This window comes from Ceratotherium simum, chromosome 12 (genome assembly GCF_057802395.1).
Source record: "Ceratotherium simum simum isolate JZ-2026a chromosome 12, ASM5780239v1, whole genome shotgun sequence".
Taxonomy (NCBI): domain Eukaryota; kingdom Metazoa; phylum Chordata; class Mammalia; order Perissodactyla; family Rhinocerotidae; genus Ceratotherium; species Ceratotherium simum.
Window position 1 is genome coordinate 69,459,374 of NC_141911.1, and position 18,706 is coordinate 69,478,079.

The 18,706-nt window shown below is 39.7% G+C and overlaps 1 long non-coding RNA gene across 1 annotated transcript in view; it reads left to right on the forward strand.

Moving 5' to 3' along the window:
- The window catches only part of LOC147915877 (uncharacterized), a 38,059-nt gene extending 19,738 nt beyond the window's left edge, over positions 1–18,321 (forward strand). Inside the window, exon 2 of the long non-coding RNA XR_015553846.1 lies at positions 17,846–18,321. This is a non-coding gene — a long non-coding RNA (uncharacterized LOC147915877). The remainder of the gene's footprint in view (positions 1–17,845) is intronic.
- Positions 18,322–18,706: the final 385 nt, after the last annotated feature.

The window sequence follows — 18,706 nt, forward strand, 5'->3', positions numbered from 1 at the left end:
TTGTTTCAGGGATGCAATATATTCTCTTTATTTTTCATTTTGATAACTTAATGATAACATTTTGAAGTTTTTCTCCCTTCCACAGTTGCTTTTTTTTCTGTTTACTTATTTTGGTTTCTGTCATATGTGGAAGAGGCTTCCTTCACTGGGCGTGTAATCCCTGGCTCTCTGCCCACGATCAAGACAGTGTGAGACTAAAAAACTCATTCACATGCCAAGCCTGTGGAAAGGATTTCTCAACTTTGAGCTTCACTGAATCGGACTCTGGGTGGGTCTTTAAGGGGACCCTCTGAGAGCAGTATCTTTAGGTCTTGCTCTTAGGCAGGTCAGATTCTGTGGAAAAGACTTTTTTAGTTTCTTTTCTGGAGGGTAAATACCTGGCTGCCAGCATCCTGGGGGCAGAGTTGGGGAAGAAGGCTAGGTGTGTCTGCATTCAACACTCACTAGACATATGGTCTCACAGCATCCTGCCTCTGTTTTCTCTAGGTTCGAGAAAGGCACTTGTGATCTTACTGTCTCTCAAACAGCTTTTACCCACACCTCCTTATTTAGAAGCTCTTTTTCACACTTTGTTTCAGATTTTTCTGATGTTGCCAATCTCTGATCCTTTTCAGGCTGTGGTACAAATTATGTTGGTTTTGAACTTTCCTTGAGGCCAGCTTGGGATTTGGGTTGCTTGCGGATGCTAAATCAGTTATCACACATCCGCCTGCTTTCCAACTTCCAAAATTCTGTGGCTGTGGTTTCCTCTACTGTTTTCCCCACACTTGTAGGCTTAGGTATGAAACAAAACTCATTCATTATACGTTCGTGGGGTTTTGGAAGGGAGAAAAATAGATGTGTGTGTTCACATCATCCTAACGTGGAAGCATCCCCCCGGCCCCTTTTTTTAACCTTAAAATCCCAGAACCATTGTTTAATACAAATGTGAACCCTGCTTCTTGTGGTGGGCTTATCTTAGGGTTTCTGGTAGCCAGAGTGTGCACAGGCCTCTGAACTTCTTGGATTTGCAGTGACTGGGGGGAGCTACTAGCACGGTCTGGTCACACTGGATGAGGATGCCTTGATCTCCTTCTTGAAGCGTCATCCACATATTTCTGGTAATAGGCCACCAGTTCTTTGGAGATGGACTGGTGGATTGTGTAGATCTGGCCATGTGACCACCACTCTTCACACGGCACGGAGGTCACACAGGGGACATGCTCTTTGTGCAGGAGCAGAACGGGTTTTAGGAACTTCTATTGCAGTGCGCTACTAAGTCATCTCCAGGGGCCGCCTGGTCACCTATTGAGACAGTTGCCCTCTTTGCTGTGCACCAAGGCCGTGGCCGTCTTCTTGCATCCCAAGACCTGCACGGACTGCAGCGAGCTCTTGGACAGCCTGGCTGCAGGTGGAGACAAGGGTTCCTCAGCGTGCAGCTCGGCAACTGGAAAAGGAAGAGTCCCTTCTTGAAAACACTTTCTTTACTTGAATTCTGGATACCACACTTGCCTGTCTTTGTTTTCTCCTTACCTCTCTGGCCACCCAATCAAAAACAATCACATGACAAATATTTTTTGAAATGTTTTCTAAATGCCAAGTACTGTTTAAGATACTGGCAAACATCAGTGAACAAAACAGACAAGTTTCTGTCCTCACAGGGTATACATGTCCCTTTTCCTTTGCTGGCCTCATATTATTTTTCTGACCTCTAGGTTATGTAGGGCCCCAAGGCTTGGTCCTTAGACCTTTTTTGTTCCTCCTAAGTGATCTCATTCTGTTCCATGGCTTTGAAAATATCTATGAAATGATAACTCTAAGTTTACATTCCCAATCCTGATGACTTCCCTGCATTCTAATCTCATGTACCACTGTCTACTCATCACTATCATTTGATGTCTGTGGGGGCTGAACGGTGGCCCCACAAAAGACATGTCTGCTTCTGAACCACAGAACCTACGACTTTATCTTATTTGGAAAAAGAGTCTTTGTAGATTTAGTTAAAGATATTGAGATGAGGAGATCATCCTGGATTATCTAGATGGAGTCTAAATCCAATGACGAGCATCCTTATAAGAGACACATGGAGGAGAAGGCACACAGAGGAACAGGCAGTGTGAAGATGGAGGCAGAGCCTGGAGTGATGAGGCTACAAGTCGAGAAATGCCAACAGCTACCAGAAGTTGAAAGAGGCAAGGAATACGTTCTCCCCCAGACACTCTGGGAGGTGTGTGACCATACTGACACCATGATTTTGGACTCTGGCCTCCGCAACTGTGAGAGAATAAATTTCTGTTATTTTAAGCCACCAAGTTTATGCTCATTTATTATGGCAGCCTCAGATTAAGTTTATTACGCCTATTAGAAACTATATTAGTTTTGAGGAGATCCCAGCTCTCCTTTCCCCTCTGGTTCCTTTTGAATTCTTTCCAATTCAATAAATAGCATATCCCTTCATGACTGAAGATTTTATTACATTGATTTTTTAAGAATTTTTATTTAATTTCAAGTTTACAGAAATCTCGCAAAAAAAAAAGTAAAAAGAGGCAAAGACATCACAAGAAAACTACAGACCAACATCCCTTATGAATATAGACACAAAAATCCTCCACAAAATAATGTCAAATCGAATTCAGAAATATACAAAAGGATTACATCACGAGCAAGTGGAGTTTATTCCAGGAATGTGAGGTAGTTTCAATATAACAAAAATCAATGTAATACATCATATCAGTAGAATAAAAAACAAACACTGCATGATCATCTCAATATACATAGAAAAATGATTTGACTAAAACCAATAGCCTTTCATGATGAAAACACTCAACGAACTAGGACTAGAAGGGAAAAATCCTCAATCTGATGAAGGACATCTATGAAAAACTGACAGCTAAGATCATACTTAATAGTGAAAGTCGGAATGTTTTCCCCCTAAGATTGGGAACCAGGTAAGATTTATTTTGCCACTCCTATTAAACATTGTACTGGAGAGTCTAACCAGGGCACTTAGGCAAAAAAAGAATTAAAAGGCATCCAGATTGGAAAGGAAGAAGTGAAACTATCTGTATTTGGGGAAGACATGATCTTATATATAGAAAATTCTAAAGAATCTACTAAAAACTATTATAATTAATACAATTCAGGAAAGTTCAGGAAGTCTTCAGAATACGAAACCAATATACAAAAATCAATTATATTTCTATATCCTAGTAATAAACATTCTGAAAACGATACTAAGGAAACAATTCAATTTATAACAGGCATCAAAAAGAATAAAATACTTAGGTGTACATTTAACAAAAGAAGTGCGAGCCATGTACATGGAAAACTGCAAAACATTGTTGAAAGAAAGAGAATTTAAATAAATGGAAAGACATCTCATGTTCATGGCCTGGAAGATTTAATTTTTTTTTTTTTTTTGTGAGGAAGATCAGCCCTGAGCTAACATCCATGCTAATCCTCCTCTTTTTTTTTTGCTGAGGAAGACTGGCTCTGAGCTAACATCTATTGCCAATCCTCCTCCTTTTTTTTGTTTTCCCCAAAGTCCCAGTAGATAGTTGTATGTCATAGCTGCACATCCTTGTAGTTGCTGTATGTGGGATGCGGCCTCAGCATGGCCAGAGAAGCCGCCCGGGATGTGCACCCGGGCCGCCAGTAGCGGAGCGCGCACACTAAACCGCTAAGCCACGGGGCCGGCCCAGATTTAATGTTTTTAAGATGGCATTATTCCCCAAATTCTTCTGTAGATTTAAGACAATGCCATTCAAAATCCTAGTTGTTTTTTTTGCAGAATTGACAGGCTGATCTTAAAATTCATACGGAAATGCAAGAGAGCCTGAACAGCCAAAACTATTTTGAAAAGAAGAACAAAGTTGGAGGACTCACATTTCTGATTTCAAAACTTACTGCAAAGCTATAGTTATCAAGATGCTATGGTACTGGTATATGGAAGACATACATCAACAAAATAGAATTGAGAGTCCAGAAATAAACTCTTACATTTATGGTCATTTGATTTTTGACAAGGGTACCAAGACCATTCAATGAAAAAAGAACAGTGTTTTCAACAAATGGTGTTAGGACAATTGGATATCCATATGCAAAAGAATAAAAGTAGACCTCTACCTCTCACCATAAAGAAAAATTAATTAAAAATAGAATACTTAAATTATAAGAGCTAAAATCATAAACTCTTAGAAGAAAATATAGGAACAAATTCTCATGACCCTGGGTTAGGCAGTGCACAAAAGACAAAAGGAAAAGTAGATAAATTGGACTTCATTAAAATTTAGAACTTTTGTACTTTAAAGGACACCATCAAGAAAATGAAAAGACAACCTACAGAATGGGAGAAAATATGTACAAAACATAAATCTAAACAGGGACTTGTATCCAGAATATGTAAAGAACTCTTATAATTCAATAATAAAAAGACAAATAACAATTTAAAAATAGGCAAAAGATTTGCATAGCTATTATGATCAACAAAATAATGGCCCGCCAAAGATATCTGTGTCCTAATCTCTGGAACCTGTGAATATACTAAAAAACATTGAATTGTACACTTTAAATGGGTAAATTGTAGGTACGTGAGTTTGATCTCAATAAAGCTGGTTTTCTTTTTTTAAGGAATAGTTCAATGAACTCCGACGTATTCTTTACCCAATCTCATCAACTGTTTACATTTTGCTCCATTTACTGTCATATTCTTTCTCTCTCAATGTATATATGTATGTGTGTATATGTATATATATATATGTATATATCTTTTCTAAATCCATTTGAAAATAATTTGGGATGATTGTGGAATACCATTCAGTAATAAAAAATGAACTATTGATACACACAACATAGATGAATCTCATAATAATTATGCAGATGAAAGAAGCTGGACAAAAAACTTTATGTACTATATGTTTTCATTTACATAAAACTGTGAAAAATGCAAACCAATCGATAGTGACAGGAAGCAGATCTGTTGTTGTCCAGGGGATGGAAAGGGAGACTGAGAGGAGCAAGAGAGAGGGCTTACAGGGGGCACAAGAACACTTTTGGGGATGATGAATATGTTCGTTATTTTGATTGTGGTGATAATTTCACGAGTATATACACAGATAAAAATTTATCAAACTGTACACTTTAAATTTGTACAGTTTATTATATGTCAATTGCACCTCAATAAATCTGTTAAAAACTTTTCAAGTTGTACACTTTAAAAGTAAACAGTTTATTGTATGTCAATTATACCTCAATAAAGCTGTTAAAAGAGTCAAAAGATGAGTGAAAACTGAAAAATACTTTTAAATCATAAGCAAAAGACTAATGTCCTTAATATAAAATCTCCACTAATTCAATAAGAAAAAGACCAAAGACACAACTGAAAAGTGAGTAAAGGATATGAACACCTTATGACAAAGGAAACATAATTGATCCTTAAACCTAGAAAAAGGTATTCAATGTTACTCATAAAAATAAAAATTCAAATTAAAGCACTACTGACATTATTTTTCCACTCTTAAATGGGCAAATATAAAAAAAATTCATAAAACACTGTATTTGCATGAGTCTGGCAAAACAGGTGCTCTCCTGCCTAGATGGTAAGCGTTTGGACTGGTGCAATAGCTAAGAGGGGTAATTTGATAATACGTATCTAATTGCTGTATCCTGCTACATAGCAATTCCACTTGGAATTTTTTTTCTACAGATACACTTGGCGTAAGTCCAAGATGACCTGATGCTCAATGTTATTCATTGAAGCTTTATTTGTACTAAAGACTGGCAACAATCTAAATGCCTCTCTGTAGGAGATTGGTTAAACAATTATAGTTCAACTGTTAAATGGAGTACTGCAGATTGATAAAAAAGAATGAGAAAGCTCTTTGTATGTAGGAATGAAATAATCTTATCTTAAGTGAAAAGAGCAAGGTGCAGAACAGTGTGTATAGTGTGCTACCATATGGATTAACAATAAGTCTACAAATGTATATTTGCCACAATGAACATAAGACTGGAAGGACACACCAGAAACTGCTTAACAATGGTCGCCTCTGGGAAGTGGTTTGAGGAAAGGTTTGGGAATGTCTTTTCCCTGCCTCTCTTTTATAAGATTTGAATGTATTTCCTATGTTTAAAAAAAGCCCCGTGATTACTGATACTAATGAACCCCTCTGGGGCTACCAAAGTCTTAGCTCATAGCGAATTTGTTTTATTTTACAGATCTCCCTAACTCTCCCCTCTCTCTCCTCATTCTTTTTTCTCCCAGCATTTTAAAAAGAAGTTTATTTTTAATCCAACATTTCTGGGTGTTTTGCAGCAGAAAAATGTTTCATATTTTCAGATTACATGGTTCATAATATTTCTAGATATTGAAGTCTTCATTATTTCTTAACTTATTTCTGGAGGCGGAAGCTGGGTGAAAAAGGTCTGAACATTCCTTAACACTTTGGAAGCATGTTGCCAAATTGCTCCTTGAAAGATTCTACCAATTTACATTCTCACCTGCAGTTAATGGAAGTGTCCCTTTTCTTGAACTCTCATTGGCATTTTTTAGGTTCCAATTGTGCTATCATATTTTAGGTTCCAATTTAATGGGCTAAACTCATATCCCATTATTTTAGTTTGAACGTTCTAAATTGTAATGAGTTTGAACATTTTTCCAAAGTTATATTGGTCGAGTTCTTTTTTATTTTATTTTTTTAAATTACATAAGCAATACATTGATTGCATTTTCAGGATATATGATTCAAACCATAACAAAATATGCAAGAATATGTTAATATATGGTGTTAGATGAGGAATCTATTTTTTCCAGAGTTAACAAATTTTTAAAGCAACCATTTATTAAAAATCTACTCTTTCTGGGGGCCAGCCCAGTGGCATAGTGGTTAAGTTCGTGCACTCTGCTTTGGTGGCCCAGGGTTTGCAGTTTCTGATCCCTGGCTCAGACCTAAACGCACCACTCATCAAGCCCTGCCGTGGCAGCATCCTATATACAAAAATAGAGGAAGACGGGCACGGATGTTAGCTGAAGGCTAATCTTCCTCAGCAAAAAGACGAAGCTCGGCAATGGATGTTAGCTCAGGACTAATCTTCCTCACGAAGAAAAATAAACTACTCTTTCTGTATTGATTACAAAAGTGCTTCCCTAATTCTAAATCCTTATATATTCTTGGGTGTATCACAGAATTTAGAATCTGTTTCATTGACCGTCTACTATCATGCTGGAGCTACACTGTCTAGTTATCTTTGCATAAGAGTTTTAATTCCATTCTTTACTCTTTTGTTACATAATTCTGGAATTGGAACTTTAAATGGAATTACATTAAATTTATGAATGAAATTTAAGAGATTTGAAATTTTACAACATTAATTCTTCTCATCTGAGAACAAGGTATTTTACTTCATTTATTTAGACACTTTTAAATTCCCCAGTAAAATTTTTATTTTTCTTTATGTCGGCACTGCATATTTCTTGTTAAGTTTACTCCAAGGTATTTGGAATTTATAGCCCTTCCCCGATGATTCTATGCCTTTGTGCTCTTTCAACTTTGTGTCATATTACATCATCAGCATCCCTCGGCTCCCAGCACTTCCCCTGCTGTTAGAGCAGTGGATGGGAGCTTTGATGCCATAGGTCTGATGGATGTTATTTATTCTTCTTGTGCTTGAATTGACCACCTCCTAGTCTCTTTTTGTGGCCTGTAGCGAGTTTACGGTGACCCACTGCTGGACCAAGGATCAGAATCTCTAGTAGCTCTCCTTCATCTATATAAACAGCGAACTGGTTGGCCGCCAACTTTTTTTACTGCCGTCCCACAGAGAGCTCACCACTTGTGCTTCTGATCCTGCTTGGATATCTGATTCCAGGCACTTCCTTCCTCACAGGGCTTATCCCCACCCGAGGCCCCCTGAGCAACCCTAGAAAAATGTCAATTGCTTGTTTCCATGTGAACCTAGAGAATTGTTCTTCTATTGATTAAATAGCTATACAAGATCACAGAGCATATAAAAGAGCCTGGTCCTCAATCAGAAAATTTAAAAAAGAGCGAGAAAAGCAGACAATAGCTCTTTTCTATTGAAGCTCTCTATGCCATGCACTTTCTAAGCTTTTTTTTTTTGAGGTAAAATAAAATCTTTTATTAAAAAATTGTGGTAAAATACACATCTTGAACATTTTTAAGTGTACAGTGCAACAGTACTTAGTCCATGCACATTGCTGTGCAATCGATCCCCAGGACTTTTTCATCTAGCAAAACTGAAACGCTATAGCCATTAAACAACAACTCCCCATTTCTCCCTTCCCTCAGCCCCTGGCACCCATCATTCTACTTTGTTTCTATGAGGTTGACTACTCTTGATACCTAATATGAGTAAAATCAGACAGTATTTGTCTTTTTCTAACTGGCTTATTTCATTTAGTAGAATGTTCTCTAGGTTCATCCATGTTTTAGCGTGTGTCAGAATTTCCTTCCTTTTTAAGGCTGAATAATATTCCACTGTATGTAAATACCACATTTTGCTTATCCATTCCTCTCTTGATGGATATTTGGATTGCTTCTACCTTTTGGCTATTGTGAATAAAGCTGCTATTAACACAGGTGTCCAAATATCTCTTCAAGACTCTGCTTTCAATTACTTTCTAAGTTTTTACTAAATTTATCTCTTATGATCCTTACTACAACTTTACGAATCAAGTACTATTACTATCCTAGCTTTACAGATGTAGAAATTGAGGCATATAGAGATTAAGTAACCAGCTAAGCAATTGTAATTCTAGAACTCCCATGTTTGATACCACATTATACTGTTTTCCAAAAGAGACATCTGGGTGTCTTGCACCAGGGAATGGAGAATAAGACAAATGAAAATCATGTTTGCTTGGCTGTCTATTAAGCAAGAGGCAGGCATTGATTTTTATCATTCACCAAATTCAAAGAAGAATGCAGTAAAAATTATATTCAGGTTATTTCTGTTTCAACAGAACGAATTATGAAGTTGAGAGCCATTCAGATAATTCAGGAAAGCATCCTGCTTTTGAGTTGCCTTTCCAAAAAAATTACTCAGATAATTGCTTTGCTATGAGTAATCTAGTAAGGCTATTTCTTATTTCAAAATTAAACAAACTCTCAATTTCCTGTTTGTATAAACACAGCCATAATGAGATAGATAAGAGGAAAATTAAAATAAAAAAAGGGTGACTGGTCTGTGAAAATCTTCTGAAACAGAGCTCCTTGTTTAAACTGTTAATATCTACAAGTATTACTCTTAAGGTATATCTTATATACTAAAATATCCTATATGATTGTTTGAAATAATAGTACTCTAGGAAGGAGAAATGAGCCTGAACAAAAGACTGTTCACAGTGGAACAGCCAGTGTGGGGTATGGGTAGACTGGGGGTGCAGGCCTCCCGTGATCTGCATTCCTGTACCTTTGATTTGATTAGGTCTTAACTTGCATATATTCCCTATATGCTTCTGCAGCGTAAATTCCAAAGTCTCATGAGAAATGTAAAAATGTGTTCTGGGGAATGTTTTTTAATGGGTTGTCTATAAAGTGTGTGTATGTGTATTGCACATTATCTTGATATTTTTTTTCTTTTTCATTTTTTTTCAACTTAACTGCACATTAAAACCATCCATCTTCCTTAGGTCTCAAAACACTGCTGTATTCTCAGGATCAGGAAATAAATATGTTTTTGTTTCCTGCCCCTCAAAATAAATTATTTGAGTTGTTTTTCTAAGATAAATTGTATTTCACTTCCTTTTAGATTTTTTTTTTTTACCACCAGACATTTTTCAGTTACTGTAAAATTTATACTGGGCAAACACATTTCTTTAAAAAAATGTAAGGTCTTTTCTAGAGATAGAAATCATTGAATACTGTTTTCATAAAATCATCCTCAAGATAGATGGAGAATGTTTTACTAAGTTTGATGAGTTTTGGTTGTAAGAAGATAGATGTGTTGTCGATAGATAAAGAAAATATTTGAGGAAATTAAAAAATGGCCTTAATTTAAAAATAAGTAAAGCAATACCCTACTACAGAGGGAAATACAGAAATCAGAGCTGAAGTTTTCATGGTTGTCACTCCACTTGGATCACATTCACATGATGGGATTTTAGGGTGAAACTATGGGCGTCCCATCATAGGGATGTAGACGATATTATCCTTTTTTATTTATTTATTTATTTATTTTTATATTATTGAGGTCACATTGGCTTTTAACATGGCGTAAGGGCCGGCCCTGTGGCTTGGTGGTTAAGGGCGCGCGCTGCGATGCTGGTGGCCCGGGTTCGGATCCCGGGTGCGCATCGAGGCACCACTTCTCCGTTCATCCTGAGGCCGAGTCCCGCATACAGCAACTAGAAGGATGTGCAGCTACGACATACAACTATCCACTGGGGCTTTGGGGGGAAAAAAAATAAAATAAATAAAATCTTTAAAAAAAAACCAAAAAAAACAAAAAAAAAAACATGGCGTAAATTTCAGGTGTACATTATTATATTTCAGTTTCTGTATAGACTGCATCATATTCATCACCAATAGTCTAGTTTTTATCCGTCACCATACACATGTGCCCCTTCACTGGTTTTCCCCTCCCCCGCCTTCCTCTGGTAACCACTAATCTGTTCACCTTATCTATGTGTTTGTTTGTTTATCTTCCACATATGAGTGAAATCATACAGTATTTGTCTTTTTCTGTCTGACTTAGTTTGCTTAGCATAACACCCTCAAAGTCCATCCATATTGTCACAAATGGCTGGACTTTGTCTTTTTTTATGGCTGAGTAGTATTCCAATGTATATATTTACCACATCTTCTTTATCCATTCTTCCATTGATGGGCACTTGAGTTGCTTCCATGTCTTGGCTATTGTGAATAATACTGTGATGAACATAGGAATGCATAAATCTTTTTGAATTGTTGATTTCATATAGATGATATTATCTTAATAAGTTTATAATTTTATTTATTTATTTATTTTTCCCCCAAAGCCCCAGTAGATAGTTGCATGTCATAGGTGCACATCCTTCTAGTTGCTGTATGTGGGACGCAGCCTCAGCATGGCTGGAGAAGCGGTACGTCGGTGCACACCCGGGATCCGAACCCGGGCAGCCAGTAGCAGAGTGCGAGCACTTAACCGCTAAGCCACGGGGCCAGCCCATCAGTAGTATCCTTTATAGCTATTTTCTCCCTAGTCTAGGATCCAATCCAGGAGCACACATTGCATTTAATTGTCAAGTCTCTTGTCTCTCCTTTAATCTGCAACAGTCTCATCAACGTTTCTTTGACCTTGGCATTTTTGAAGAGTACAAGCCATGTATTCTATAGCATGTCCTTCAATTAGGAAACCAATATATTTTTAACTAGTGGGTATGTGGGAAAGGGAGAGAGAGGTGGCAGTGAGCAGGGGCTCCACAGATAACCTTGACAGTCAGCTCATGAACTCTGGAGTGGTTTCCATTCTACCCTCTGTTATATCTAGCTCGGGGTAGACCAAAACATGAGAGAGAAAGTTCACTGATTTAAGCTAGACAATGCAGTATTATGGGAACATGTTGGAACATGTGGATGTAATCAACGTGTCAGCGATGAATTCTTCAAATCATTCTTTTTTTTTAAAATAATACTGTTCAAAGGTGGTCTCTAACCAAAACCTCTACACAGCAAGTGGGTACGTTGAATATATCACAGAAATTTATAGCTGAGCGGAGCTAGATATTACTTAGAGCATTTCACAGAGCAAGATCTTTAGACTTACTGAGCTTAAGACATTTGAGTAGGGTCGTCAGTGGAAAGCCAGGATTAGGTCCACATCCTCCTGCTCCTCGTCCAGGGCTCGCTTCCACTCTGCCCGAGCCATCAAAACTATGCTCCTCGCTCACTGCAGTTGTCATCTCGAATCCTGGCTGTGATATGATTTGATTCCTCTCTTTATTAAATAAAACAAATGAAGCTTTGCCAGGAGAGTTCTCACTTTAAGGGATACACCTAAAAAAGTCACTAAAATTAGCAGTTGTTTTGTACCTCAAAACATTCATGGTGCCAAGAGAAATGCTTCCATATCTAAATGAACAACTATTTTAATACATTAATTTCTGATGTTTAGATTTTTATATTTTAATTGTTTTTAAGTAGAAAAAGGAGTCTCCACTAATTGTTTTAATTTAAGAACAATGCACTCCAATGGAATGCAGACCCATTCCTCTCCTTAGAGATCTCCCTTCAACAGGGAGAAATGGTTGAAAGGCAGTGTGGTGTGGCGGGAAGGGCACGAGCTTTCATCTGTCAAGTGGAGTTTCAAATTCAACACTAGCAGTCAATACTAGCAGGATGGCTTGGCATGTGAAGTAACTTTCTGAGCTTTAGATTCCTCATCTCTGTAATGGGAGATATAATTTCACGTACTGCACTCTCTGGTACTGTAAGTACTTACTCTTCAGGATGACAGAAAATGTATTTTAAAGTATCTGACATGGGGGAAGTGCTCGGTCATGATTATCTTCCAGGGGGTAACTGCCGGGGTCCTGTGCTGTGAGCAGGTCCTAAGGAGCATCATTCCACACAGGGTGAGGAAGTTGGTCTGCCAGCTGGTGCTAAAAATAACTCAGGGCTGTCATAAGCCATCGGTTCCCCTTTAAACTTGCTTTGTCCCAGGTTTGGGGCTAGCAGTTTGTAACAGTATTACCCTCCTCCATCCCGCTTTTCTGGCAGGTTAGTTGCACTAGAAAAAATAAAACTTTCATTCTTCAGAGCTGCCCCGGATTTCTATTTTCGCCAGGTTTTACCAGCATGAAAATATTTTGGGAGGGGTTCCTTATAGCAGGACTTGTTCTGCACTCCCCTCGGGGGGCCATGGCTGTATTTATGTATTCCCTTCCTAACTGAGAATATGACCCACGTGTCCATAGTATGTTAATTAAACTAGACGTGGTAAAGAGATTTCTTGAAATTTTAAATCATCTCCATGCTTTTTTTTCTATTAGTTTTCTCATCTCTAAAGCAAATTGGTAAAATAAGTTTCATAGTCTTTCATAGGAATATTTTCCCCTTGGTTAAGTCAGTAGTGTCAAGTTAGGCATGAATTACGAAGGCCTGAGAACCGGATCTGTGATGGACACTGTGCGGACGGGATCGCGCACGTGAAGACGGCGCGGATTCGGTGCCGCCTGAATGGGTTTCTCTCCCTTCAATTCCCTGGGAATTCTCAACCCTGCTCTTCTCTTGTTTGAACAGAAAAGATGCCAATAGTATTAGCAGTTATCTGATGAATCAGCTGCTTTTGACTTGGACAGTTTTCTTGGAAAAACGTTTTAAAAGCAATTTGTCCAGCACATGAAGATCATAGGATTGCTAATTTGGGAGGAACGTGAGGGGGTCCAACTTCCCGGCTGCAGCAGGCGTTCCCCCTACAGTCTCTAGCGGACGGCCAGCCAGGCTCTTCATCATCAAAGTGATGAAATAAGCCATTCTAAGGAAAAAGGTGTATTTCTGTATTTTGGGCCCCACCATCCTTTCCACTTCATTTTAAACATTGTCTTCTAGAAACAGAAAATACAAAATGAAAGCAAACTAGAATACTGTATTAAAAAATATCTATGTCTATACAATAGGAAGAAGACACGGTGTTTCCTCTTCCTTTTTATTGCATTAATTTTTATTCTTTACTCTAATGACATATATATATAAGCACACACACACGTTCATATACTTTATTTCAGGCCACCTCAAAAATTATTTTTGTAAAGAGCGTTTAAAATATTGAACATTAAATAAATTTAAAGTGCTAAATAAAATGTGGTGGTGAGCCGGTGAGCCTGATAATGGGGAGCGGACGCGTTACCAGCGGCAGTCACGTGCCAGACCCGCAGCGCCCGGGTCCTCAGGTGGGACCGTGCTCCTCCAGGAGCTCTAGGGCACGAGCTGCGCCCAGCCTCCCTCTGCTGGGGTCTGTGTTTCACAAAGAGCCCAGCAGGTGAAGGGAAAGCTCTAACAGCTGAAAATGGGGCCGAAGAGGATAAAAAGGACAGTAGGTTTTTGGTGGCTTGCTGTAAGCTTCATTTCTTGGTAGTCTTCTGTGGTCGGGAATTTTCTTTTCTCCCGCTTTTTCCTCTGTCCCTTGGGAGACCCCTTGATGCTCAGTCCTCGTCTGATGCTGCCTGCCAGCCAATTCCACTGCTCACGACGGCGGGTTTCCGCGGGGATGGGGAGCGAGGCGGCGGGACGAGGCGGGCGCGGGGCGGGTGCAGCCGTCCCCCAGCAGACAGGGCCGCTGAGAATTGAATCCTTCCTCCCCGCTCCTGACCCATCAAGTCACAGAGCAGGAGTCACTCTTACGGAGTTCGAGTTCCTCATGTCTATTTTATGCCACACGTTTGCTTTTGATTTTACTCATAGTCCCCAAAAGAAGGCCTGAAAAGCAGAGAGATGAATATTTCAGGAATTTGAGGGCAAAGGTCCTCACTGAAACCTCCCTTGTGCTAGCTAATAGGCATTCACAGGATTCAGTTATATTTTCCACGCGTGAGTCTCCTAGTGCCAACCTGTAGAACGAACGCTCCCTGGACCTGCAGAACGAACGCTCTCGCGCCGTCTGTTACTAAGCATGGAGCTTACCTTAGGGTTGCTGTTTATTATATGCCAGTGGGTCAGAAAAATGAAAGATTCAGGTCACTATATGTGTGCTCGCTTTTGGAGATAACTTCAAAAAACCCAAACTCGGTGGCTGCAGACATGAGATGTGTAGTCATTCCTGAGCACTGACGTGGCCAGGGCACCTGTTTTCAGGCCTTAGACACTGACTGCTTTCGGGACTCAAGAAATTCTAGCTATTAGTGCTTCTGTAGCGCTGTTCCACCTACTTGCAGGGCGACTGTATGCATCAGCTGCGGTTTATTGACGATCCTTTGTGTGCTCTTGGGGAGTTTATGATTTAATGAGAATCAGAGAAAACACAAACGGCTACCTGTAAATATAACAGACAAAACAAAAATCGGCTCTATTCCTTACAGTGTCCTCAGTGCCCTCAGTGACAGAGGCGTTACTCCTGTGCCAAGGGCCCTAGTGACACGTACTGTTGGGTGTTCAGGAAATAAGTCTTCTCAGGATTTTTTCTCCCATGTCCTGGAAGTGGTAGATGTAGTACCACGGTTCCATAGTTCCTGATTCATGAAGTGCGCACACGGCTTCCGCTGAGAAGTAGCCATGTTCTCAAGTGTCCAAAATGATGCTTGAATTTGGCAAAGTGGTCAGTCTCCATCACGCAGCGAGCATGCTCTGTTTTGGAACCAAATGGCCAGAAGAGCGTGTGTGGGATTCTGAGGCTAGACTGTGATTCCGTGGATCCAAACTAGGCTTGTCAATTTAGCTAATTCAGTCAAGGAACATCTGAGTGCCAACTACCTGCCCAGTACTCTTCTGGATGTTGGGGATTTAAGGAGTAACAAAGAGGCCTTTCTCTCTGTGAGCTCACAGTGTGGGTGTATGTCGGGTGGGGAGTTTGGGTGGAGAGCAAGGAAGCAGAAAATTGCATTAGCATGTGGCAATTGTTATAATGATTTTTATTTTCTATTTTTGGATTTTTTAGTTGGGTACAGGCAGCTGGTAGCTATACTGCTACTAAAATTTCTGGAGGAGGATTGTGAGTGATGGACCGGTGGCTGGGTATGAGCCTTTTGAAGGTCAGAGAGTTAAGGCACAAAATAGAGTTTTGCTTACTGATGGAATTCTGATATTCTGAGGACAGTGAAATTCTCAGGCCTGACCATAAAGTAGAAGAGAGTCTGTAACAACCACTGTCAGTGCCCGGCCTGTTTCCTCTCGGCCTTGCTGTTGTAGTGACCACTGTGGCTGAATTCGGACGGTCTGAAGGTTTTCTGTGGCATTGTGGGCAGGCTGGGTATGCCAGAGAGTTGATGCCCCCTTCCCCACCCCCAGTCCCACCAATGACTCATGGGAGTAGGTGCGTAAATACCCTTGTCTCTTCACTCCTCCGGTGGGATGACTTGGAGACTTGACCTCTGGTGTTCTATAGTGATTAATTGGTGGAAGCTTTTAGGTGATCCCAGACAGTTGGTAAGCGTAATTGTATTAACTCCTCTCCATTTCTCTCTCCTTCTTAACCTATCCAATTTTTCTTCCTTCTGCTAGACCCAGACAGGGTAAGGAACTTCTGCAGGTGAATGTCCATAGATGACTGTTCATGTTCTAAGGGCTAGCCCCCAGACTCCTGCTGAGCAAAGCAGATTTTCAAATTTTTTACACATAATTGGTCAAGTTTTATACCACGTAACTTTGCCTTCTTGGCTACAATCATAGGTAGATCTGATGTGGGCCAGTGGATGAGTTGGCCTAAAGGAGGCATTCATTCATTCATTCATTCAAAAAATAGTGATTGAGAATCTACAATGTGCTGACCACTATGCTGGGCATTGTGAGTATAGCCGTGAACGAGGCAGATCCAAATTCATCCTTTATTAGGCTTTGAATGCAATGCTTACAGAGATGGGAATGCGGAAATGGAGGCAAAAGCTGGGAGGTTCACAATGGATACATCCCACGGAAGTGCAGAAGATATGGGGGGGAGAGTTATGCCCATTCAGTGGTGGGAGGAGAAGTTAGGAGACACGCGCAGACGCGGAGACAGAGCGGCAAGGTCGTGGTAATGTTGGGGCTCTAGAACCCAGAATGTTAGGACACCCCACAGCCTGCTGATGAGATGGTGGCGAGGTGACTGGGGTGTAGAAGCTGCACTGGATTCTGAAGGACCCTGGTTCCCAAACTCCATTCGTCTCTGAACACGGGCTCTGCTCTGAGTCCTGTTTGTCCACGTCTTTGGAGTCTAAGATCCTGATTTCTTATTTCCTGGTTTTTTATTATTATTATTTTGCAATAAACCTTCATTAATTAAGGAAACTTGTGATGAATTCTTTTTCATTTTAAAGCTGGTTAACACAGAGATGAGAACATGGAATTAAATTCTCACTTTTAACAGAGAACCTGAGGCTCCATGAAGCAAAGTGATTTTCTGGTGAGGAGACAACCCTGACTCCAAATTCACAACATTTTAGATCTGTCAAGAGCAAACACTAATAACCTCAATTACTGTCTGGAGGCCTGGAAACAAGGCAATCTCTTGGGTAGCTGCATCCTAAACTGGCCTTCTGTATAGTTGTCAGATGTATTAGGCTCATTAAAATTCTGCATGTTTCACTAAATTTGCACTGATCAGACCCATATTTTTCAGTGCCATTCTCTAATCTTCCTATTTGTTCTTTTGTTTTGTACTACTCCACATGGCCTTAAGCCAACAGCATCAGCATCACCTGGGAACTTGTTAAAATGTAAATTACAGGGCCCATCCCAAACCTACTGAATCAGAAGCCCAGGGGCCCAGAGCTCAGCAGTTTGTTTTGAGAAGCCCTCTGGGGGATTCTGATGGCTGGTTAGTGTTGGAGAATGACTGCTTTAGGCTGAGAAAATGTCTGGATCTGGTGACAGCAAATCTTCAAAGTGTTCCTACAGATTCCCATGGAAAAGTTTTTTTTTTTCTGAGGAAGATTTGCCCTGAGCTAACATCCGTTGCCAATCTTCCTCTTTTATTTGTATGTGAGCCGTGGCCACAGCATGGCTGCTGACAGATGAGTGGTATAGATTCACGTCCTGGAACGGAACCCAGGCCGCCATAGTGGAGTGTGCTGATCTTAACCACTAGGCCACCGGGGCTGGCCCGGAAAAGTTTTTAAAGAGATAGTATATGCTTTTTAAAGTTAATCTCTCTGTCTGATGTTCATCAGGACTATTTTTGCTGTTGTCATTGATGACAATGATGTGTGTCTGTATCTGTGTGTGTGTTTTGGTTCTAGGTACATCAATTCCATTGCTGTGCTGGTAAATATTAAACAATCAGCTCTCTGGAAAAAGAAAAGGAAAGACCTCGTTTATAGGATTTGCTAATTTCTGTAGTGTAAATAATCCCACCATGGCCAGTTTGAAGACATCAACGTGACATCATCGAAGATGGAGCTGGGAAGAGATGCGAAGTCGGGAGGAGATGAGCATAGCTGACTCTCTCAAGTCAGTACTGGCTCCATCCATCAATTTTGATTCTACACATTTAAGCGTAAAGCCCAGGACATAGCTGTACTTACACATTTGCTGAATGAATTCTGAGAGAGTAAACTAAGGATATGGGGCTAGAATTTTATCTTTTGGGTAAAGAAAAATTTAGTGTGACCAAAGACTCTAATTAACATCTCATACTATTCTTCCTTGATTTTATTGATTTTCACAAAAGTAACAACAGAAAGAACAAATTAAACATGTATTTATTCAAAATGTATTCTTTAAATAGCTCTCTTTATTACAGACTGCAACAACTAAGACTATTTAAATACAGGCCATTTTCAACATAGCACTTTATGGCAATAAAACACTTTGCAAATCAGTTTTATTGTTCCTCTTGGGGACCTCAGGAGGTAATAGATATCAGATCCCTATTTTTACAGATGAAGAGAGTAAGGCACAAAGAGATCTTCAGACTTGCACATAGTGTGTTAATAGAAAAACTGGAATTAGGACTCGAGTCCTGGAATTTCCCAGCCATAGTTTATTAGGTATATTTTCTGAATGTGAGTAATTTAAATGAGACTTTAATTGGCCTTAGTCTGCAGGAGTGGCTATGGTTTCTGCCGGCACAACGTACCAGACCTATGGTTCACCACAAT